The 24,828-nt window shown below is 48.8% G+C and overlaps 1 protein-coding gene across 1 annotated transcript in view; it reads right to left on the reverse strand.

The window, feature by feature from the left end:
- The window catches only part of LOC134167729 (phospholipase A2 inhibitor gamma subunit B-like), a 140,241-nt gene that overhangs the window by 72,995 nt on the left and 42,418 nt on the right, over nt 1-24,828 (reverse strand). The window lies entirely within an intron of this gene.

Below are 24,828 nucleotides of genomic sequence, written 5' to 3' on the forward strand. Positions count from 1 at the left end.
GCTATTGTGTGAGTGGTAAGGATAGGAGAGCCAGAACAGGGGCACAGGGAGTAATTATTTAGCTTTTTCCAGTGGTGATGGAGCTGGAGTCCGGTGTCCGACCTCTGAAACAGCACAGACAAGCCAAAGAGAGTTAGGACAGATCAGCATCAGAGGTTTCAAATGGAGAGGTTTGGTGTGGGCTGCAGCCTGCCTGGAGCACAGCATGAAGACCACAAGGATTGCAGGTGGCATGGACGTGCAGACAGGTAGAATGAAGGCCCTGCAGGCATCCCTAGGGTGCTGGTGGCAGTATCTCTGGCCTCCTAGCTCCAGCATGTGCTGGTATCACTGACCTCACTTCACAAGCCCTCCACAGGGTTTCATGCCAGAGTCACTGTGTTCACCAGGAGCTGCTGTGTTTTGGGGAAAACAGCACTGTGTGAGCAAGAGCTTTGCATGGCAGAGATCACTTCTGCCCACACAGATCTGGACTTGATGGTTTTCACCAGTCAGTACCCATTTATAGCACAGACCTTTCTCCCAGTCCTTCGCCAGAATAAACCCAAGGGTGTGAGGCCCCGTCTGGGAACCAGTGCTGCACACATTCAGCAGCAGGTACCTAGTGGGGGCTGATGGAAAGCCCACTAGAGCAAGACAAGCAGAGTAAACAGAAGCAGCAAGGAGTTGCTGTCACCCTGTCAATCCAGTTCTGTGACTAATGCCCTGCAGTGACATGATGCAGGTGATTCAGCAAGGAGGGATGGGAGCAGCACCCCTCTGCTCGAGCTTCCTACAGGGTCCCTATTTCCCTTGCTACCCAGTTCTGCTGCCAGACCCAGCTGGGCTGAGACATCAGGAACCAGGGCCATCACCCACCAACACAGCATTGCCTCAACTTGTCCTCAGTCGTTCCATGCCCAAGGGACCCCATCATGACAATTCATGACACAAAAGCGTTATTCATCAGTAGCTGGGAGAAAGGAAAGTCAGGTTTTACTTTCACAGTGGCATTTTATGCCGTTCCCTCCCGCGGGGGATGCCTCCGCAGCTGGTGTTGAGAAGGATAAGCCAGAACCATCAAGTAAGAGTCACATCTTCATGGGGCTGAAGGACATTTTCCCAGGCCAGAGATGTTCACCAGTCACATCAGGCTGCTGCTGCAATAGTCTGAAGGAGTTCAGAAAGGAGACCTACCCAAAAGGTGGGCAGGCACCCAACGAATAGGTTCATACTGACATATATGGCATATATGACATATATATGACAAGCCTAGTGTCATCTCTCTCCAGCTTGAGCCACGTGAGCCACCCCACCTTCTCCATTTATATGACATAGCCTGTAACCAAGCTGCTCCCCAGTGCCTCTTGCTGGTGGAGCAGAGTCCTTTGGAGATGGGTCCATCTTTCAGAAAAGCCCTCTCAGCCACAACGGGCCACTCAACTCAAAGCTACATGCTTTGCTGTGCCCTTAATCTCAATTAATTTACAGTCTTCCCCCCATGGGCGGAGAGAGCATGTGGGACATGCTTCACCATCGGCGTCACACATTCCTGTTTGAGTTTGAGTTTGAGCCCTTCTTCCTCATGTTGTCTGAAAGTAGACAGGTTTGATCCAGAAGAAAATTCAACCCTACACACCAGCTAGTACTGGGTTCCAGGCTGCTGGAATGTCTCTCAAATAATGAGCTAATCAGGCACACTTCCAACCTTTTCCTGTTCTCATGCTCAGCCCAACGTCTCTCTCCCCATGCTGTGCAGGGGTAGGACTTCGTGCTGCCAACCCTAATGTCCCCAGCAAACTGCTTGATAAAAAGCCCCCACAGTTTAAATCCTGCTGCAGAGAGACTCCTCCACTAATGCTTCCCAGGACATCCACAGCACCTTGTCTCTAGCTCAGTCCAACAATAAGGAGCTCAGTGATGGTCCATGAGACCTCAGTGCTGCTTCCACTGGGCCCTGTCACTCCCTGGATCTCTGATGCTAAGACCTGTCCTGCTGAGCCTCAAGACCAGTCTTTTCCCAGCTCAGAGGTGTGTGCAAACTGCAGCAGTGCTGGGACAGAGTTAAAAACCCCAGTCCTGGGTTATCGGTGCAGTATTTTGGAAATCATGAGTAATGCAAGCTGCTTTGTACCAGCGTGGACAAGGAAACCCAGACAACCACAGCCGGCTTGCTATGTGGTTTAGGAAACCCTCTGTTAATTGTTGCTTCCCAGATGCGATGTAGAGCGGGACTGTGTAGTAATTTAAATGCAAAACAGCAGATCAAGACATTCACCTGAACTTGATCACAAGCCAGAAAATAACTTTCATATGCAACTTACAGGTTATAAAACCAGCGACCCTTTGGTCCAAAAGGCAAAGAAACAATTAATGTCTTCTTATGGGAAAACAACTCATACAGGACATCAGGTTTAGTGTAGACATGACATCTACATGAGGAAAGCAGGCTTTGTAAGATACTTCTTTTTTCAATGAGATATTCTTGTGCAAGAAATATTACATGGTTTGTTGGCTGGGAGCAAAGATGTAGGAGGGTGTTATTAGAGCCATTAGAGCCATTAGCTATGTCAGAAAAACACGGGCCTATGTTCTGCTTGAGAAAGATGCTAGTTTGAGAAAGATGCTCATTTGAGAAAGACACTTGTTTGAGAAAGGCACTAGTTTAAGTATGACCAAAAGGCACTGCAGATTTTGTATGAACAGTATGTTCTTCTAAAGGTGCTTTCTATCCCCCAAGTATCTCAAGCTAATAGATGGCTAGAGAAGCTCCTACCAGTGTTGGTTATCTTTCTGATTGAAGATTCTAACTAGCCTTGGTTATTCCTTAACTGATTCTGGTGACAAAACTCTTTGCCAAATTTACTTGGGATTTTTTTCACCTTATACAAACCTTTGGGTATTTACCCCTTCATTACATTTTTATGTAATTCTGTGAAGGTTTACGTTGCATATGGCAAACTCCCTAAAAAAAAATACAGTTGTTAGCATGATCACCACCAGAATAAAGTCTGTTTATAAGGATCAGGAAATATTTGTCTGGCAGCATGTAGACAACTTCCTTAGAAAATTCAGAAAGATCTGAAGAATGTTAGGAAGAAAAGATGGTGGGACTTTTATAAAGAAATTAAATGTCAAGATTTTCTTCAAGGATTACTATGATTAAAAACACAGCTTGCATGCTGGAGGACTTTTATACAAATGGTGAAGTTTGACCAGTTTATCTGGAACAGTCTCCACTTGGGTAAGACCTTGAAAAATCTAGAATGACATCTCACCAAATTGAAGCCTATTCAGATCAAGAAAACCTCTTCACTCAAGAAAAAAGAGAAATAAAAATCATTTCTCTAAGAGTGAAAGAGTCCACAAAGCCATGAACTGAAAATCTCAGCAAGTTAACTGCACATGGAGCTGACTCATTCAAAGGACGTGGAGACAACACAACAGTTTGCTTCAAATCCACAAATCCAGACAAGTATAAAAGAATTACATGTTCTTTCTTCTTTGGGTCTTTGGAAAGAAGCAATCATGAAAAACTCTCTGAACAGAACATGTATATGTGTCCTCTCTCCTCATCCCTCAGCACTCATCACACCCTCTCTGCAAACAACCTTAGCAAGAACAGAAATAAAAGAGTTTATCACACAGCCCAACTGTCAGGCTCAGCAAAATGACATATCAGAGACTTCTGCACTCTGGGTGGGGCAAAGCATTTAAACCACTGCCCAAGAATCAGACTGACACCTTTATAGATGTTAATGGGAATTTAAAACGTTCTGGTTAATTCTTTATATCCCTGTTAATCTCATCATTGGGACATTTTCCTGGAGATGAAACGCAAACAAAATTTCAATAGGAAAGAAAACCAGTAGGATTTGATTGTGAGCTCGCTAATTACTGAGATTTGGTAACAAGTCTTTAGATGACTCCTGAATAACAGGCTTAGAGGATTTCTTGGATTTCATAGGACTTATTAATAGAACCTATGTTTGTCCATTCAATTTAAGACTTTATTCTTGACATGCCCATAAGGATTCCCCAGCAAGAAAATGGTACTGCTGCCTGTGAAGCCTCTAAGCTACTGACAATAAATGCAGCAGCTCTTCCAATAATCTGGACAAAAGGCTGAGCCCACTTACAGCTGTAATAATCCCTGTAAATCCTTCCTGCAAAGGGGTCACGGACAGCATGAAACTGTGTTCACTTTCTGCCTACTGTAACACTGTACAGAATAACTTCACCTTTGCTTATGTTGCCTTTAAGTCCTGGGCAAAGATCTCCAGAAACCCTTTGGAACAGAAACCCCCTCTCTCTGAACCAGGATTGAAAAAGAGGCTGTTAGGAAAAAACAGGCAGCACATGCAAGTGCCCCAAGTGGTGTCCGCATTGGGGTGAGATGCGTTTTCATCAGAGCTGTGAAACTAATGTGGAGCAGTGAGTTATTTCATGACAGAATGACTGCCCCACTTCTAAACTGTGCTTTGCCTTAGCAACGCCTTTTAGACAAGTCAGGCGAGGATTTGAGAGATGAGGAGCTTTTAAAACTGCAAAGGCACTGCACTGAATGATACTGGAATAGGACCAGAATAGCAAACAACATAAAAAATAAATTAAAAAAAAAATAATAATAATAAAAAAAAAGATTCTGCCCTTGCACTGCAATTACAGAGGTCCTGAATCTGCCGTGTGAAGTTCAAGTGCCTGACCTCGCCTGGCTCATCCCCGTTAAATACCCTGTCCTCAAACCACATTCCAAGTCCATCAGCTCTTTCACTCTTTCTCCTGCCTTTTAGTGAGGTCCTCTGCAAGAATCGAGGCCTGTCTTATAAAGCTACACATCCGACAAGGCTTTGATCTGCTTTCAGACATGTTTTCCCACTAGCAAATAGAGGTGTTATAGTGCATAACTGCAGCTTTTGCTTTCTTCAAGCTATAGCAAGCGTTTTAGAGGAATCGGATCCTTAACAAACAACAGCAGTAGCATCACAGCCCAGGTTTCTGCCTGCTCTTCCTGGAATTACCTTTTGTCTCTGCTTCAAGGTAAAATGGGGGACAGTGCTGGTTAGGGGTGGATGACGTTCAGGAAGGATTGTTTGTCAGCACCATGCAATGTTAGGATCAAATCAGGTGCTGTATAAAAAGACTATCTGAGGGCACTGCATTCATACTCCCAGAATCAACGTGCCAGCCTTGTGATGCAGAATCATAGGAAAATAGATCTGAGGAGGTCTGCCTAGCAATTTGTCAATACCTGGGACTGGATTAGTGAATTAGTATTGCTCAATATACTTTTACTAATCCAGAAAAGGAAGTGAGCAGTTAGGTGACAACTGCTTCATTGCTCACTGCCTTCTCAACTCTGTTTATGAATATATTAAATAACAATAAATTAGCAGTAGTTAGTTACACAATCGTAGAGAAATAGGATGCAAAGTTACCTGGCGGGAGCCAAGAAGGGGTCAGCCCTATCCTCATGATTACAGATAGATGGTAATCTAGCCTGTTCTTTGAGATTCCCATGCCGGGAATTTCAAGCCTGCACAGATGACACATTCCAGCACCTACTGATCCTACCGTCTGTAAGACTTTGCTCCCTCCATCTCCATTGCTTCAATGCACTCTCCTAACTTTCCAGCCCTCTAAATTACACAACAGCTCCTTCCTTGTATTTTATGGGTTTAAAAATTGGCACTGGGCCCCCCTCAGTCTTCTGTATGCAACAGCAGTGCTTTGCTGTCTCTTACTTCACCGTTGGACCCTAAATAAGCTCTCCTGCAAGTGCAGATCTTTTTAGAGGTATTTTATCTGTAGACAGCTCTAAAGCACATAGAAACTTGCTTTCCTTAGCCACCTCTTCCAGACCCTTCTCAAATAGACCAGAAGACAACAGACCACAGTCCAAGAAATCACTGTTCTAGACAAAACAACCCTTGTCTCATCAGCCCTTCTCTGTGCGTCATGTCCCCTCACCCTCCAGTCACTTCTGTTGCATTCTTCTCAACTCTTTCCCACTAGTACATACCTTTCCTGAGGGCTAGCGCCCAGAGCTGGTCATATTACCACCATGTAGGCATGGTCTACACTAACGCATTGTTGGAAATACTTCATGTGTCCTACAAATAATGCTGATGTTTACACATCCCAGGGATATTTAACTTTTCCTTTCTTTTTTGCAACACCATGACGCTGTTGACTTACAGTCAGCTGATAATTACTACAGCCACCTCCAATGCCTTTTTCTATACAGCTGCAGTCTATCTGACTGTTTGTCCACCTCCCCCCTATTTGTACAGAGAATTATTCCTGCATCCATACCGAAACCTGCACCGAATTGCGTTCCTTCTCTCCGGTCAGAGCCAACAAATACAATGAGAAAAGGTATGACAGGGCTGGGCATGGTGATGGTACAGTGGTCTATGACACTGGGAGATGGAACTCCATAATGTCAATGCAAGGAAAAACCCATTTTCAGTGTTCCTAACATTGCTTAGTTGACTCTCTCTGCAGAGACCTGACCACCACAGTACATAACTGACTGATCATATGCAATGAGTAACACTTTATTTTTTAATTAAATCTCAGCTTCCGAGTGGGAAGTTCTCCCAACACCTCCTGATTGCTTGTTCATGGTCTGCAAGAGCCCAAAAAGCGCATGCCTCATAACAACCTCTGTCTTGTAACAGCTCTGATTATCCAAAGGGAACAAGGAAGTTCAGGCACAGATTCCCAAAGCAAAAGTGAAAAGTGCAGCTTCCCTAATGCCCAAGCTGTTATCCAGCTCAACCTGCCTCACTGCAAAGATCTCATCTTGGTGCAACACCCATTTTCACTTCACATTTCACCTGTGAGGGCAGTGACCCTGAGAGTTTCCAGCAAGGTGGAGCTTCAATGCCTACCTGGGGCTCTACACCTTGGATGCTTGACAGGTGAGGCAGATAAAACAAGTGATGGAATCTCTCAAGAACAGTGATGGTCAAGACTATCAGTCATCCTGGCCTTTCGTACATGCTTCCATGAAAGCTGAAATTCAATGCAAAATAGCAGCAAGAAACGTGTCCTGGTTTCTGCTGTGCCTAAACCACAACAAAACAGGAGGCTGGATGATGAAGTATCAGGAATTTTTCTAGCTTTATCAAAAGAATTAAGTCTGTAGACTTCTGACTGAATACTTTTACTCTGAAATGCCCCATGGACAAGAGTTGTGTGTGTTGTCTCATGTAGGGTCCTGTATGGATCACAGTCCCCAGTGAGACCAGGGCAGTTCATGCCCTGCAGTGGTGCTGAGAACATGCCAAGCAGATCCATGAAGGATCTGGTAATGCCCATCTCATGAAATTACCCTCTTCTATTTCTCTTCATGCTGAAGAATATTTTACGTGGCATCAAGCTTCTCAGCTGGTTCATGTCACAGACTAAGACAGAGCAAATGCCCATCAAATTGTCTGCATATCTTTCTTGCTTTGTATCAAGATCTCTTAATCACTAGAATCTCCCTTACTGGTCAGACCTCCACTGGGTGAGGAGTGATTATTTTTGTGAGGACTTTTTAGACCAAAAAGCCCTACAGCCTTACCAGTGCAGGTTTTTGTGCGGGACGTTGTTCACATGCCTGACAGCCCCATCAGGCTCCCAGCTCACACACAGCCAGATATCAGATTCTTCTGCCACTGTGAAATACTCTTAATTTAAGGGAATACAAGGGAATATAAAATCCCAAGTTATTCCACACTCACAGCTGCTGTAACATGAAAAACATTGCAAGGGTCCTGGTGCTCAGTGAGGACAGGTAGTCCCACCTCACCAGGATGGGCAAGCCATGCCTTGCTACAGCCACACTTGCAGTACATCACTGGAAGTCTCAGCAAGAAGGACCCAACTTCTCCTTTAGCAGGAGAGAAGGAAGGCTGGAGAGGACTCATGGGAATACGGGAAGGCTCTAGGATGCTGAAGCACCCCATTTGACCACCCTTGGAGACAACTCATGAGCTGACCCCAGTGAGCCAGTGCTGCTGCTGAGCCAGAGCCTGTTTCATGAGAGGGCCCCATAGCTACTCTTCTTCCATTTGGCATCATCACCGGCTGTTTCCAGCCCATTAGCTGTTCTGTCATAGCTTGGGTGTGGATGCTTCCACTCCTGGCACATGGCTGAGGCCCCTTTGATGGATTAACCACCTCAGCGGGCAGCATGAATGGCAGGCATGATTTGTATGCTCAGGGTGCAGCTGCCAGGATGAACTGAGTTTTAATTTCATGCTGCAGGGGTCATATCCTCAGCTCACAGCCTGAACAACATCCTCACCTCCCATTCCTGACCCACCTTCTAGCACGATCCAGCCCCCTTGGCAAGGAAATGGTGAGGGCTAACACCAAGCACATCACTGTAGCATCAAAGGGGAAAGCCATGCCTGAGACTCCCACCATACCCAGTGGAAAACGGGGGGCAGATGACCCCACTTTAGATTTGGCCCCCAGGAGCACAAACTTAAACACTGCCTTCTTTTTCTTAAGAGGAATGGTGACACCTTTTTGGAGATGGGCATGGATCAAAAGCCATCAAACCCACAGCTGCATGGATTTGCTTTCCTGGCCTTCCAATGCTACACCCTTCCAGGAAGCAATCAGCCCAGAAACAGGAAACCCATATGTGGATCTCCGCTTAGCCTTCTCCCATGTAACAGGAGTCAGGTCTGGTCCTTGATTCGGTAAATGCCCTGCAAATAAATTACACAAGAAACCTCTGATTACATAAAGTGCGTTGCACAACACATTATATAAAACCCAGGTCATGGCCCAATCAGCCAGCACTTGTCTCTCTTACATCAGGAAAGTAATAATCCGAGGAGCAGCAAGGAAGAGGATGAAAGAGGAGGATGCTCTCCTTCTCTTCAGGAGGCATGTGGCACACACATGGCAATGATGCCCACCCAGTGCACCTCCATCCCTGTGCTGACCCGAGAGGAGGAGATCCCAGTCAAACCCTTCCCTTCAGCTCCGAGGCCACCTGCAGGATACCCAGATTGGAGGGAGGGTTATGTGTCCGGCAGGAAACAGCCCTATAATCACTACCACCTCACCATTAACCTTGTCTGGCTCTAATCAGCTTGCCCAGAGGCAGGGGGTGTCCATCCACCACTGTAACACACCTTGGAGGAGAGAAATGAGAAACCTCTCTTGAATTCCATGTTCAAAAACCCTGGTTTTCTTTTCTGATTTCAAATCAGCATGAAACAGCAATGGGTAATGTTTGAATGCCGACAGTAACAGATTAAGTTTCACACCACAAGGTGGAAACCAAAATTAAGCGGGAATGCTATGCCGAGTCCAATGCCAGAGATGCCCCCAGGTCATACAACAGAAGCCAAAGGTCCCATTTCTGTGCCCCAATATTCAGATTTTTTCAGTAAAAGGATTTGGGATTCGTAGATTTTAACACCCGAGGATCCCACAAAATTAGACCCAGCATTTCCAATCAATTCACTATAGGGACGGCAGGTGGGACCTGCTCCTTCCCTTGGAAAACCTTACTCCTGGAAATCCCTGAAGCTACCTGTGGTTTTCTTACAACCCTTTCAATCAGTCTCAACAGGTCTTGGAGAGGATTTTTGGCTTGCAAGCACTTCAGGGCAGGAAGTGTCTGTTAAACTTTCCACCATGCCCAGCAGGATCAGATCGAGTCGGCAGGGATCACAGTGAAATTAATTTGCTATTGCTGCTGGTTTTAGTGATAATAACGTACGTTACAAAGGGAAAACACTAAGTCTATAGGGAATATACACAGTAAATAAACAGCGAGGTTTCAGCCCTGTTTTGAAGTGCCATGAAAGGGCTCGGAGGCAAAGAAAGTTTGAGAAATGCGTGGTCCACTGTGCCAGGTCTGCAGAGGAGAAGTTCCTTGTAGCAGTGGGGAGACTGAAAGGTGTAAGGAGAGGAAATGCCCTCTTTGAGGGCTGGTTTTGCTGCTGGGCTGGGCTTTTAACTGGAAGGTGATTGATATATTGAAAAGTGAAATGGGGACATAGGAACAGCAAGGGCAGTGCAGAGAAGTCCTCACGGGATATTTCTGAGCCTTGGAGGGAGATAGTTTCTAAGAGGTCTTCCCAGGGGAATGACCGTAAGAGAATCCACAGGGAGCTGGGATTCTGCGCAGTGGCACATTTCCCTTGGGTCTCAGAAGCACCAGCTGCACTGGTTCAACATGGGAATAGAAAGGTGGGCCAGTAACACCCAGACAGAGGGGGTTATACCTCTCTGAACATCTCAACACAGCTGGCAGCAGACTTAGGGTAAAATAAAACCCAGGAACCTTGCCATGAGTAATAACATCAAAAGAGGTGGAAACAGAGCCAGAGCACCATCCCCTGCAACCAGCCCTGCCCAGGGAAAGAGTTCCCACCGTGTCTCCCGCAGAAACGAGTGAGTCAAGGAGAAGTTACAGCAGGCACGACAGGGCATGCGGCTGTGCACAGGCAGGGCAGGGAGGCAGCTTTCCTCCTCAGGTAATGGCAATGGGCAGGATAACCCAGGAGACCTTTTCTACAGCCAAGGTCTCCATAGGCTGGGTCAAAAAGGTGCTCAGGAGTGAAGGTACCACAGACAGACATGCCAAAGCCTGGCTGTGGCACCAGCAATTCATACGCTTGGAACCTGCTTGAGCTCAGCGGCTGCTGTGATTGCAATAGGTTTGGGCTGGGGGACAGAGGCAACGTGGTTGCTGCTAGCTATTCCTTCCACCCATACTCCTTTTTTCCACAAACTCATGTTACCTAGGGGTTATTGAGTACACAGTGGGTTTTCTGTGCCAAGGTTAGTTCACTGAGTCACTGGATGGAAAGCAAATCAGTGCCACTGGGGAGATAACGCACGTAACGCAAGGGTGAGAGAGCTCTTGCACAAGGCACTGGGTTCCCGACAATGACTGTCAGAAAGCTGCAGGCTTTTACACTCCAAGTAAAACTCCATGGGCAGACATGAGATGCCAACCTGTGGGTTGCTCAGTCCAGCCTCATGTCCTGCTTGTCTGGTCGGGAAACTGGTTTTGCAGCGTGACCAGGGGAACCCGGCCCCTGCGATGCTCACACCAAATCCTCCCTTTGTGTGAAACAGTGTTGAACAGGCACTTCCATTCACACTTTCCCCAAAAAGACTGACGTGCACCCACACCATCTGTGTTCAGGAGATCCCTGCTTACTACCAATGCAAGCAGGCTTTGCACTACGACCCGTGCAAGATGAAACAATCACAGGGTCATGTTATTCTTTCCTAAGATGAGGCTTGAAGCTCACACTAACACAAAGCTCCTATCAATGCCGAACAAAAGGCAGGATTTGACAGTATTTTCTCATAGCTGGTCCTGTCAAGCCTCAGTGACAGTCGGAATCCAGAATCCCATTTGAAACACAGGTTGATGCCTCGCAAGGTGCTTTGTCACTGTGGGTAGCAGCACACGACCGATTAGATGCAGAGAGGTGGGACCCTCTGGCTGCAGTGGAGCCCTCCATGTGCCATGGCAAAGGCAAAGCAGACCAGCACCAGCCTTCCTGTACCAGGGGTTTCCTGGGTCAGGGAATTGATGGTGATAAATACACTTTGAACCAAAAAACAATGCTCAGAGAACAGTTTCCTTAGATATAAGGAAGAAATTCTTCCCTTTGAGGTTGCTGAGTTGCTGGCACTGGGTGCCCAGAGAAGCTGTGGCTGCCCCATGCCTGGCAGTGTTCAAGGTCAGGTTGGATGGGGCTTGGAGCAACCTGCTCTAGTGGAAGGTGTTCCTGCCCATGGGAGGGGGTTGGAACTGGATGAGCTTTAAGGTCCCTTCCAACCCAAACCATTCTGTGATTCTATGATTCTATAACACTTCAAAATCTCAGGGTCAAACCACTCCCCAAAGCCAAGCAATGTAAATTACTAATGGTGTGTTCCTGAAGACGAAACAACTATGTTGTTACAACACAGGCACTGCACAAGAAGGATTCCTGGCAAGGCACTGGCCTATCAGTCCGTCTTCCAAGGTTTTGTCAAGATATAATGCAGAGGAGTCAGCGCTGACCTCCTTCACCCAGTGTTCTTCACCTGATGATCAGGAGAATCCGTACTCAAATCCCTTCTACCCCTAAAGAAAACAGGCCTAAGACTGAAGAGATCAACCCTTGTGTTAACAGCCACCCTGACTGTCAGATGGAAACGGGTGAGATTTCCACACCTCTCTTTTGGAAAGCTTTCCCACTTTGTATGAAATAATCCAGAAGAGAAAGTGCAAGTCACCTCCACCAGAAAGGGCATGGCAAAGGGTGTTGAGCAGGAAGAGATGATGAGAACCCTTCACATCAATGCCCTCTCAAGTCCACTTGAGCTTTCATGAGACCCTTGGGTTCAGGTCTCTGCAGATGGGGAGGGACCTGGACCTGATTCTCCTGCAATCACATGGTGGGATAGAGAGGTAAAAAAGGTGAAAAAAAGGAAGTAGCTGGGGAAGGAAAGGAAACTCAAGTGTAGGAGAGAAGGGACCAGACTGTAAACCCTCCCCTGGCTGGAATCAAAGGGAATGGAAATGGTGGGTGTTTGGCTTAAACGTATATTCTCAGACTGGAGCATCTGGGGAATTTTGGGAATTCCCCTGCTATCCACTGCATTGAGGCCAGGACAATTAATACCATGTTTCCTAGATGAGAATCACCACTGGAGTTAGAGGCATCCCTGTCCCACAGCAGTCCCCTTCCCCAGGCAGCATGAGAGGCTGTCCATGGCTTGAGACAGGCAGCAGTGACATTCACAGTGATAGTTACCACTTCACTTAAGTATACAGACATTGCTGTATGTTTCTTGCCACAGTAAAACATTTGCAGCATTTCTCTGTCATACATATTAGTTACCACAAGCATTAAGGCATTTTCAGGGCTTTGACAACATGTACAAGGTTAGGTACAGTGTAAAGCCATGATAGAAACAACCCACACCATGTGAAGGGAGGCAGCCCAAGGGATTTGTACCAGGCAGGAGCTTGGCTGCTTGGTCCAACTCAGACCTCTGTTTTTAGTGCCACTCCTCCTGCTCAGAAACTGTGTCTTGTAGAGGATCTATTGCTTGGTGCAGACTCTACAAAAATAGTTGCACGCCTGGGTTTAACCCGAGCAGAAACAGCACCCATATGTTCACCCATAGCCCGTGTGAGGAGTGCTGCTGAGCCAACCTGGTGATGCCCTACATATGGCTTGAGGCCTTCTCTGCACCGTGGCTCTTGCTGCTTTCCTGCTAAGCATGGGAGATACATCAACACGGCATCAAAGGCTGTGGTGGGAGGTTCTTGGGCAGCTCAGAAAGCAGATCTCTGCCATGTCATCTTCTTCAACCTTTTACCTTTCTCAATCTATTGCTCATCTGCTGCTAGAGCTTTGGTGCACCACTTGCTGCTCAGCCACCCCCTTATCTTCCTCTATACAGCTCCATCAGTCAAGGCTAATGAAGTGCTACAGGGCAAGGGAAGCTGACATCTTCTCAGAGGCATCAGGTACAGGCAGCTATGGGCAGAGTAGATAGGTTGCGGATGTAACATGGGAGCACTCACCTTCCCTTCCTTGGGTCAACAAGGTCCTCTTTGCACCTTCAGTTGTTGCTGTGCACTCTCCTATCTCTGTGTGCGGGGGTTGGCTCCTTCTCGCATTGAGATCAATGATAAAAGCAAGGAATAAATAAATAAATGAGAAAGATCAGCTCATCAAGCCAAGTGCAAACACTACCCAGTCATGCAGAGAACATCTTGAAACGTGCAAATGGGAACTGATAGAGATCCTCTTCCAAGAGCTGAGCCTACTCATAACTGGCAGATTCCCTTGGCCAAAACCACCTCCTTGCATATCTGGGTGTGAGCTCTGCTATCTACTGCTGCATCGTGCACAGCCTAGATCTCGCATGGACCGTGGGCAATTCTCAGATTAGAGAGAATGGAAGCATCAACAGCAGCAGGTCTGTTGCCCTCAGTAGTCCAGCATGTCAGGGGGCATTTCAGGATAAAAGTGGGGAGAGGAACGTGCATCTTTATCTTGTCACATTCTCCATATGGAATGGAAGAGCCGAATCCCTGTGATGACCTCTGCCTAGCAGAGCAAGCCCAACTGCAGGACCAACCTGCGGATGTTCTGCTACAGCCCACCAAAACGGCACCTTGGGAGCATCTCTTCGTGTTTTCACACCACAAAAGGGCTCAGTGCCTCGCAATGACAACTACAACGAGGGGATAACTGCGTCACTTAAAGAGTCAGGGCTCTCAAGGCACTGCATCTCTCTGCACAGGTAGTCTCACCACTGAAAGAAGCTGAGCCATGGGAAGCCACCTGAAACCTCTCATAGGACGTGTTGGGATGGGGAGGATGCCTAGCAAAGGTGGTCTCACAGCTCACCTCCACTGCACAGGGCACAGCTGAAGGAAGGGGCAGCTTGGGATCAGTCAAGGGGAGGGTAATGGGGCAAGACAGCAGCAAGATGAAGCAACAATGTGGGCAGCACAAGGCATAAGCAGGAAAACCTGCTCTTGGGTCAGATTCCTTAGTCCAGGCCAGGACACACAGCTCTGTCCCCTTCCTGGTATTACTGCTGCTGACGCCTGCAGAGCAAACCCCAGCATTCAGAGATGTGCAAGGCAGGTGGACAGTAACCATCCAGGCTGACCGCTGGCATCACCCATCCAGCCCCACATCCAGCAATTCCCATCCTGAGCCTGTTCGTCCTGCTTGGTGGAGGGGGCTTTGCTTTCACAACCACACTAGGTCCTGGTTGAAAGGCTGGGCCACTCAGTGTAGTGCAGGGCAGGGACACCTCATGCAAGCACTACTTGATGGAGAATGGTGGTAGGAAGGAGTTAAGAGGTGGCACATGCAGAGCAGGCAGCTAACAGTAGGGTACAGCACCCAGTGGCCAGCCCTGCTTGTCCAACCTCCTCTCAGCCCCACACAGCCTCCTCAGGATGCATGAGATGCTCAGGGCAGAAGAGTGAAGGAGCAGCAGGGTGGTGTGACTGTGCTCACCTTGCTTGTGAGGGGCCTGTATGAGTCAAACCTGCCAAGGGTCGATAATGTTTTGCCTTCAAAGTGTAAAGCACTCATTTATTGGTCAACACACACACACAAAGGATAGTTAGGACCTTCTGAGCTCCTAAGCTACCACAGTAGCTTGGTGGAGGGGGCTTTGCTTTCACAACCACACCAGGTCCTGGTTGAAAGGCTGGGCCACTCAGGGCAGCACAGGGCAGGGACACCTCAAGCAAGCACTGCTACCACAGTAGCTTAGGTGCTACTGTGCTCATCACCTTGAAAGGGTGCCCAAAGAGCCTTTGCTGGCCAGGGACTGTCTGTCGGTCTTCACACCTCTTAGGGATGGCCCCACCATTGTGCCCAGCAAACCCTCTGACTTCCTGCATTTTTCCCTTAGGATTTTATAACTTTTCTTGCTGCTGCTTGACCATCCCCCCTCCATCTGCAGTCTTACCTTTCCCAGCACAGCCATTTCCAGAACATGGACAGGGTATGGCAGGGTCACAGATGGGGCTTTGGATTCAGGGATCTGAGAACTGGGAGCAGGGGATTGTCCATAGATGGGGTTACAGAGAAATGGGGCTGGGGTGGAGAGGAGGGGCAGCCTCTCCATGCGTTTTGCTTGAGCTGTTCCACCTCACAAGGTAAAAGAGTCCCTTGAACCAAAGAGCACATAAGAGCAAACACAGCTCCACTGTGAGTCATCTCTGCCTTAAGACAGGAAGGTGCAGTTGATGTTTCCCACCCTCTGGACACAGAGGACAGTATGTCACTGCCTCTTCATGGTAGGGGAGCATCTCTTGTAGGGTAATAGACATAGAACCTTCAGGGACTGCACAAGACAAAGTGCAGCCCAAGAGGAGCAGACACCATGGCAAAGCTGATATGTGGTTCCCAGCTGCATGTCCTGTGTGACATTCAGCAACATCCCTTCGATGTGAGGCATCCCTGCTCGTGGCAGGGGGTTGGAGCTAGATGATCTTAAGGTCCTTTCCAACCCAAACCATTCTGTGATTCTATGAAGTCCCTGCTTAATGGGGTCAGGGCAAACCTTCCTGCAGAGCCAGGACCCAACCTGCACATAGAAAGCACAGGCAGCATCCAACTGTCCACTGGAGACCACTCCTTGGACATGTCACCACTGCAGTTCCAGGTGGATTAAAGACGAACACAAGAACTTCACCCTACTGCCACATTCCCACTAACTCAAACCTACCTCCAGAGCAGCCCATGTTCTTTGTGCTGCTGCAGAGAGGTCTCCACCAGCTCTTCCCATGCCAGCCTTTCCACTGGTGTTGCAGCAAACGTGACACAAGGGCCCAGGCTAGGGCCTCTCTGCTCCCACCCCACGACCAGACAGTGGTCACCCAGCCCCACTTGAAGGTCGGTGGGAAGGAAGAAGCTGCCCTCCATCCTGCCCAGCTGCTTCCCCAGCCAAGTGGACACACTCAAGGAATGAGCTGATGGGCACAGCTCATGTAGTGGGTTCTCCTCTGAGGGCTTTGGAGATCTTCTTGGGTTCAGGCTTTTGTAGCATGCAGTGCAAGAGTAACCCAAAACACAAGGGTTCAACTGAAGATGGGTTTTCTACAGAAGGCAGCATGGGCAAAGCAGGGCAGTGCAAGTTCTTGGTGTACATCTCTGCCCATCATCCTCACTACCAGGTCAGGTATTTTTGTTGGCAATACACATGGCCTGGATTCACGTCTTCTTTATAAGTTGGTGTGGGTGATCTCCAAACAGACCTCACCTCCCCTGGCACCAGCATGTTGCAGCACCCCTGCGCAGCATGCTGAGCTCCTCATCATTGCTGCTCAAGCCCAGCAGTTCAGGGATGAGCAAAACAGTTTTCTCCCCTAGGGAGCCCCAGATGGCTGCTCTAGCAATGAACTCACCTCTGCATCTCCCAGTGGAGACTGTTGAGTTTCATTTCTGGGAGGACAACACCTTCCCAAGGGCTGCAGCCCAGACCCATGTGCCCCAGGGGTACCTGTTCAGACTGCAAATCCCAGCCCAAGAGAGGCCTTGCCAAAATTCCTGAGGAAACACTAACACTAACAGCTAAGGGATTGCTGGAAGCGCTGGCATGAGCACTGACGTTGGATGTTCCTGAGCTGAAACCTACCAACGGTGTTGTGGTTTCATGTGAAACTCAAGACACGTGAGTCCGAGTTTCACTGCAGGGTTTCAGCGTCACCCTCAACAACAGGAGCTGGACACGGCTGCGGGATGTGGCTGAGGCAGCACCAGGACATCAGGATGGTGGCAAGGAGCAGGGGCAGCTTCTGGCCTCTGCAGGGCTGGAGCAGTTGGTTCAGGAGGCAGAGGGGATCTGGTCTGCCCTGTACCTGTGATAATGGGGTGCCCTGGCAGCCGGCAGTCCCAGGTTTCAGCTCACTCCCCATGGCAGGGAGGCAGCACAGCCCTCTCCAGCTCCCACTGGGAATGCAGCAGAGGCATGGGATCATCATCCCTGGAAGTGTTCACAAACCTTGCAGATGAGTCCCTCAGTGACATGGTTTAGTGGTGGTCTTGGCAGTGCTGGGGTAATGGTTGGACTTGATGATCTTCAAGGTCTTTTCCAACTCCACTGGTTCCATGAGTCTATGTGAGGATGGGACCTGGCTCACAAGCCACAGAATGCAGCTGGGATCTGGGCTGGCAGCCCATGCACCTCTCCACCACCACCATGATCTGCTGCGATGCTCACCGGACCCCAGGGCACCTCCATGTTGACTGCTTCCTCCATCCCTGCCAGCAGCACTGCCACAGGGAGCTGCAAGCAAAAGCATCACCCAGCCTCCCATCTCTCACCCTGCATCCCCAAGAACACCATGGCTTGTGCATTCAGGGCTGCTGGCAGGCTCCATTTCCCACCACCAAATACAGTACAGCAGCCCATTTCCAGGGGTGATCGCCTTGCAGGGGGAATCCCTCTGCTCAGACAGGGCTGTTCTGCCCCCACAGCAGGAGGTACAGCAGCTTTGCAGAGTCCCATGTCCATGGAGCTTCACGCCAGCGCCCCGAAGTGCAGAAGGGACGTTGCAGAAGCGTGTTAGAGGCTGATAGTTTATCTTGGATCGCTCCTGAGCACTGGCAACCCCACACCCCTTGGAAGAAAACCCTCTTGGCAGCTTTGAACGTTGTTCTCCAGGCACAGCAGCAGGCACACGGAAATACCTTCATGCTCAGGAGCAAGCTCTCCGTGAGCTGCTGCGTTGCTCTTTCCAGCCTGCAAAGACCTGAGAGAGTGTCAGCTCTTTAGGAGCGGGGACAAGGGTGGCTGGAGCCATGTCCCTGCTCCCAGCCCTGAAGGCAACTCTCCCTGTGACTGTGTCCCTGTCACTTCACAAGGCTCACAGCAGACAGCTGAGGTGGGAAGACAAAGGCAGCCACGTCCGAACACCACCAGACCACGGCTGCAAGGCGTTTTCAGGATGTTTTTCACATACAGGTAGCAAAGAGCACAGCCATGGAGGGGGACTGCTGGGTTTGTCTCCCACCCTGGCCCTGGGGACATGGGGGAATGACTGCTGCACTGGGGAAATGATGTAGGCATGACGGGGAACACCGGTTTGGAAAACACCAACATTTTCCACAGCGAAGTGGCAGGATTGATGCTACAGTCCCACCTTGGGATGGACAGCACGCTGATGGGGCAAGACACGCTGCTGGATGCTTTTGTTGAGGTATGAGGTGAAGTCCACGTCCACAGCAGTTTAAAGAGCAGTGGAGAGGGGCCTGAAAGTCCATCTCACTGTGAGCCAGGATAAGTGAGAAAGGGACCATACAATCATAGAATGATTTCGGTTGAAAAGGACCTTAAGATCATGCAGTTCCAACCCCCTGCCATAGGAAGAGACACCTCACACTAGACCATGTCACCCAAGGCTCTGGCCAACCTGGCCTTGAACACTGCCAGGGATGGAGCATTTACCACTTCTTTCAGCAACCCGCTCCAGAGCCTCACCACTCTCACAGTAAAGAATTTCTTCCTTATGTCTAACCTGAATTTCCCTTTTCAGTCTGAACCCATTACCTCTTGTCCTGTCACTACAGTCCCTAATGAAGAATCCCTCCCCAGCATCCCTATAGGCCCCTTTCAGATACTGGAAGGCTGCTATGAGGTCTCCACGCAGCCCTCTCGTCTCCAGGCTGAACTTTCTTATCCTGTCTTCATACAGGACCATCCTCCTGCCTCAGATGACAGGGACAGGTTTCCCCCATTTGGGGTTGGAAGTAGATGAGCTTTAAAGTCCCTTCACACCCAAACCATTCCCTGATTCTATGATATTTCACTGTGTCCATGCAAGGGAGTGACACTGACAAGCGCACAGGGGAAAGGAAAGGTCCCTGCAATGGGACTGCCCAGGGGTAGCACAGCTGCAGGAGTGTTACCTTTCCGGAGCCCCAGGTAGTCACAGGAGGCAGCTCAGTGTTCGGTTGCCCATTATTCCACCTGACTGAGCCTTTAGCAAAGCTAATCCCCACCAACAAGACCTAACAGAGAAATCTGGCTCAGCCTCCCACAACAGGCAGGCCTGCCCTGTCAGAGCCTCATCCCACTGGATGGAGGAAAGACTCCACCACCAGCCCCCTCTGCTCTTCCTTTGGTTTGGGAGGGTCAGGGTTAGGACAGGGTCTGCAGCTTCCTGGTGTCACTAGGGAGCTGTCAGTGCACCAGCAACACAACACCCCTCATCCCTTTGCACTGTAACATCATCAGTCTCCAAGGACAGAGTGACCTGATGGTAGCACCTCCATCATGACCATGGTCTTGCTCTGCATTAACACAAAGAAAGTCAGCATTCAGCAAAACCAACATGCTTTGGCAGGGAAGAGCCAGCAAGTTACAAACTCACAGCCCAGCACAGCCACCGCTGTAGTTTTCCTCCCAAACACTGCACTCCCAAACTCAGCACTTTAACACACATGGAAACAATGGGCAACTAAGCCAAAAGGGAGAAACTCCACCTCATAAATCAACCCTGCTCCTGGCTTCTGTCATGTCACTTGTTAGCACGTCCCTCAGCCTTTCCAGGCACATCAGGGAGCAACACAAACATGAACAGTTTGCCTGGTACCTCCAGCAGCACAGGAGCCACCAACACAAGGTGTGAGGGTTTCTGCGCCAGCTCAAGGCTCAGCATCCCATTAGTGACTGCTATCGAATCCCCAAGGAGCAGATCTCCTCTCTCCCACTCTTTGGTGAGCAGAGGCAGTGAGTTTGCTGAACCTGATCATGATGCTCAGCAGGGAAGAGAAGTAATGAGGAGATCCTTGATGCATCCCTGGTTTGTTCCTCTGCAAGAGCCCACCATGGCATCACCAGTCACGCAGACATGCTCATGGCCAATGCTTATTTTTCCCCTAGTGGCTGCTGAGTCTTTAGTACTTGGGTCTGCCACAAAGACTTCATGGCACTGGTGGCTCCATCTTTGCACCAACTCATATGGTTTGAACAACTTACAGCTTCATCCTGCTCCCTAGACTGCCAGCAACCAGCATCACTTCCCCCATAGCCAAACTGACCTTTCTTTCCCTTTCCAGACCACATTTCTCCCATTATTTCAAATCCCCCATCACACCTTTCTATTTCCCCTTCCCTATGGTGCACCCTGCACTTCCGAAGTGCCACCTTCACCCCTTGAGCAGCATCTCTCTGCCCTCCCTTGGAGCCTATGCACGTCAAATGCTGCTGCCTGCCAGAGTTACTTTGCTATTGTTGCTTCCTGAAAGCTGCTGCTTTGGCTGGGAAAACATCACTTCAGGTCCAGAATGTGTTCCTGTGAACAGGAAACAAGCCATCCCATCCATAGCCAAGTAGTGTGGCCACTGTGGGGCCAGCAAACTAGGGGAGGATATTCCCTTTCTCTGCCAAAAAGCAGGCAGTCACTGCTTCCCCAGACAGCAATGGGAATTTAGCCTACAGGCTTTCAAAAATGACCAGTGACTGTGAGTGCCTGAGTGCAATGGAGACACGTGTTTGCCTCCAGGGTGTGAGCCTGAAGTCAGACAGCCAGAGAGTCCCCAAACCACATCTGAAAAGATCTCCGTTTGAGACCCCAAAGAACAAGGGCTAAACAGCCTTGGGTGACAGGGTCTAGTGCGAGGCATCCCTGCCCATGGTGGGGGGCTGGAACTGGATGATCTTCAGGTCCTTTCCGACTCAAACCATTTTATGATTCTATGATTCAGCAGGCAGGAAAACCCCATAGCATTCAACCTGTTCTGATCATCCCAACACCCCAGCTGTGCTTCATCCAGCTTCCTCTGAGAAATCTTGTGATTGCCACCCAAAGCTATCAAGGGCACTTGCAAACAGGGGTCTGGTGGCAGAAAAAAGGCTCCTTCCATCACCCCTTCCCCTGAACCCACACCAGCTACCTCCCAACAACTGCTTTTTCAGAAAGCATCTTTGCAAAGCATGAGCTGATTCTATTAGGAGAAGGCTGCACAAAGGGTGGCTCAGGTGGACATAAAGCTTTAGAGAAGGTCTGCTAAAAAGCAGATACTCTGAGCACTGTCTTGGCTGACCCCATCCATCCACTAAGCACATCAATGTTGCTCCAGCTTTGCATTTGAAAACACATCCCCAGTTGTGCTTGCCTCCCATGCATGGAAGACTCGCCATAAAGAGCTTCAAAGGTAGCTCTGCAAAATCAACATGCTAGCAGCGGTAACATGTTGAAGCCCATTGCTATTGCCTCAGCTCCAGTACTTCCCTCCCTTTCCCCTCATCCCACCTCTTGTGACATGACGAGGCATGGGCTCTCCAGGGCAGCTCTGTTTGTACAGCTCTTGTTTATGGAGTGGACCACAGCTAAGCAAACACCTGCAAGCAAGCGAGTGCCCACTCACTGCTCTGGAAGTGGAAACCCAGCACGGGCTGTCAAACAAGCGTGCTCGGAATAACCCAGGCCCTACCCCCCCATTTCACAACAGAAATTAGTCACAGCACAGTAACTAAAGTAGTAAATCGCGCAACAGGGGATTAAGTTCCAATGGGGACCTCACTTGTCCTCTCCTGTGTACCCAAGATACGTCTTTTGTTGGATCCTGCCTCGTCAGACCCCCTAGAGGCACAGGGACCCTGTGCTCCTGAGGCAGAGGTGCTTTGCATTTTGCTTCAGGTAACAAGCATTGCTTAAGAAGTCAGAGAGCACCAACACCCAATTCCTAAGAGCAACCGCAGGCTTTCCAGCTAAATCTCAAGGTGGTTTTGTCCACCCACATTGGCCACAGGGATCTGACTTCCGTGGATGATAAAACATGCAGTGTCTGACTGTACAAGCAAGGGCTCCAGAACGGCTCAAAGGTGCCTTTAAATATTTGGATACTGGGGAATTTGGGGCATTGAGAAGTTATTCTTCGCCTGAAAGAGGAGGCAGGAGCCCATGGATCAACCCTGGGTTAACAGTGGTCAGTTTTGCCAGTCTTGAGTGCATTTCTTTCAAGGACTTTGCTGAGATACCAGCATCAGACACCGAAATGGACCTCAACAGCAGCAAACACCTACAGCACAAGCCTAACCTGGGCTTACATCTGGCTGCTGAGCACAGTGGCATTAGATTGTGAAACACTAGCAGGTTGGTACTTGTAGGAAGGTTTGGTTACCAACAAGTTCATTTTAGAGGTCCCTTCCAACCTGGGCTGTTCTGTGATTTTATGATTTATCATTGGTTAACTTGGCATTGTTATTTCTGCAGAAGGCTACCCTGGACACTTCCTGGCCCTTTGCTGCATGCTGCAAATGGCAGTGTTTTACCCAAGAAAAGAGGAGCAGAGAGGGATCCAATACAAGATACCTTGAAGTTAAACAGCTTTACATCATTTTAAAGGTAAAAAGGAAAAGGAGTAGCAATACAATACTTGATGGTGTAACAGAAGCAGATAAAAGTGCTGCAGGGCTACCCCTTCAGGGTATATCCATCCCATACCCCATGAGCTACCCCACCACTGGAGTTGGGCTGGGGAGGAGAGAGTAGGGGGAATTACGGCACTACTTGGGTGCAAAAGCAAAGACCACCTTTCTGTAAATATTCCCACGCAGGGAATGAGTGGCTCCATCCCATGACAGCCCTGGTGAAGGGGGAGCAGGACCTTCCAGTCCACCAGGTGTGGCCAGGGGCTGGAGCTCTGCTCCCCTGTGAGTTAACACAGGCTTCAGCATACACATCCACCCTAGGGAAAAGCACAGATGCAGGGAGGAGAGCACCCTGGCCCCAAACCATTCACATCCACAACATACAGCAAGGGGAAAAGTAAGGGCAGGACAGGGCATGGGGGGAACAGGCAGAGCTCTGGCACAGGAACCAGTGCAGCAACTCAAGCCCTGTCCAATGGTGGTGATGGAAAATTTGCAGGCAGGAACCTGGTGTCAAACTGCATGTTCAGAATGAAGACAATCACAAAAAGCAGCAACAGTCTGACTACCAAGGAAAATTACAGCCACTGCTGGAGGTAGATGGGCGATTCCAACATTGTGAGGATGACAAAACAGAACAAAGAGGAGCTTAAAAAATAATCCCTACTTAACCGCTTCTGAAACATGTTTAAATCACTACCTGCATCTTGCTTGCGAATGGACCTGTCACCAGCTTGTCAAGCTGCAGGGGTCATGGTAACAACAGAAAATACTGCTTCATTCTTAGGTTTGACATATGCTTTGCCCACTAAGTGCTTTTGATGTTTTCATTTTAGGTGTACTCAATCTATTGCAAGTAATGGATTTCACCCACAGCCTTCCTCAGCCATGGGCACAGGGAAGAGAGAAAAATGTTTCTTGCAATTTTAATATAGCAGATGCATCCCAAACCCAGAGAAGCTGAATACATGTATCTATTCTGTAGGACTCACTGTACCTGCAAACACTGGATCAGTGGGCATTCGGTAGACAGTACCAGTTCATTGCCCGTCTCTGCCACCACCTGCTTTTAGATCCCTCAGAGAAAATTGAAAATGAAGTTGTGGATGCCCTCCACAAAGCCTCAGACCCACCTCCAACAGCTGGGCAGGCCAGCAGGACTTGAAGAAACAGATTTAACATATCGTCTGAAATGCTGCTTACAAAGCAACATCTACAGTTAAACTGCATAAACATCCACTTGCGTTTCCAAGCTTGATCTGGTTTTGGTTTCTGCACTACCTACATGTCACAAAGTCTGTTTTCTTTACTCTACATGTGATTCCCTAGTGCTTTGCTGCTGGAATATGTGTGCTGCTGCTATCAAAGGAGAGAATGGGGTTAATGTATTTGCTCCCTCTTCTCTCTCTCCTTCTCTACCAGGAGTCCCCATGATAATTTCACACCAGAGAAATAACCCTGCACCCCTGCTCAGAGTAGAGGCACCTCTGGTACTAGGAACCACATCCAGTTGGATTTTGAGTATCTCCAAATGATGGAGAATCTACCACTCCCCTTGGGTGCCTGGGCCTGTGTTCAACCACCCTCATTGTGAAAAAAATACTGTAAGTATAATTTCCTGCATTTCAACTCATCCCACCATTGAGCACCACCAAGGAGAGCCTGACCCAATCTTCTCCACTCCACCATCAAGTATTAAACACGTTGCCAAGGTCCCCCTAGCCTTCTCTTCTCCAGGCTCAGCAAGCCCAGCTCTTGCAATCTCTCCTCGTAGGACAGAGGTTTGCATACCAAAGGTGTCTCACCAAGACTGAGCAGAGGGGAATAACCTGATCATTTTTGAATGGCTCAGTGTTTCTTTGGTTTTGTTAAATACTAGAACAAGCAGCTGATATAAACTCTCTACTGAACTAGGAAACTGCCTTCCTAATGCGCACTTTAGATGCGATTTGCAGGCCT

This window comes from Pezoporus occidentalis, unplaced genomic scaffold (assembly GCF_034315485.1).
Source record: "Pezoporus occidentalis ecotype Australia unplaced genomic scaffold, CSIRO_AGI_Poc_V1 ctg296, whole genome shotgun sequence".
Taxonomy (NCBI): domain Eukaryota; kingdom Metazoa; phylum Chordata; class Aves; order Psittaciformes; family Psittacidae; genus Pezoporus; species Pezoporus occidentalis.